This window comes from Urocitellus parryii, chromosome 6 (genome assembly GCF_045843805.1).
Source record: "Urocitellus parryii isolate mUroPar1 chromosome 6, mUroPar1.hap1, whole genome shotgun sequence".
In the NCBI taxonomy this organism is placed as follows: Eukaryota; Metazoa; Chordata; class Mammalia; order Rodentia; family Sciuridae; genus Urocitellus; species Urocitellus parryii.
In genome coordinates this window covers 69,984,653-69,985,231 of record NC_135536.1, presented here as the reverse complement: position 1 = coordinate 69,985,231, position 579 = coordinate 69,984,653, and the positions used below count along the sequence as shown (strand labels likewise).

The following is a 579-nucleotide window of genomic DNA, read 5'->3' as shown; positions in this document are numbered from 1 at the left end:
GACTTAGTAAGACCTAGTCTCAAAATTTAAAAAAAAAAAAAAAAAGGCTGGGGGGAGTAGCTCTGTGGTAGAGTGCCCTTGGGTTCACTCCCCAGTACTGCAAAAACAATAACAATAAGTAAATATTGTAGAATGTGGTTCCGGTCATCGAGAGTGGTTAATTGCCACTCTATGAGGTACTTGAACATTTAACTGTAATTGTGCAACTACAGTTCAAGGCTAAATAAAATTTACATCTGTCATTTAAGCCATCATAAACTGGACTGGGAATGTAGGTCAGTGTTAAGAGCACTTGCCTAACATGTACCAGGCCCTAGGTTCAATCCCTGGTTCCAAAAAGGAAAATGAAAAAAAAAAAAAAAAAAAGGATGTTTTAACCACTATTTCCTTTTCTGACCTATCTGTAGCTTGACAATCTATATCACCAGCCCAGACTGCTTTCTTCAGGTGCCTCACATTTGTCCTGTTTAAAGCTAACTCCTGGTGCTTACGTAAGCAGCACATAGATTAAAACTGAAATGATACAGAGAAGACTAGCACGAGGATGATATACAAATTCATGAAGTGTTCCATATTTTT

The 579-nt window shown here is 37.7% G+C and overlaps 1 pseudogene; it reads left to right on the top strand.

The window, feature by feature from the left end:
- The first annotated feature begins 483 nt into the window (after window positions 1–483).
- On the top strand, window positions 484–579 carry LOC113180355 (U6 spliceosomal RNA; annotated as a pseudogene).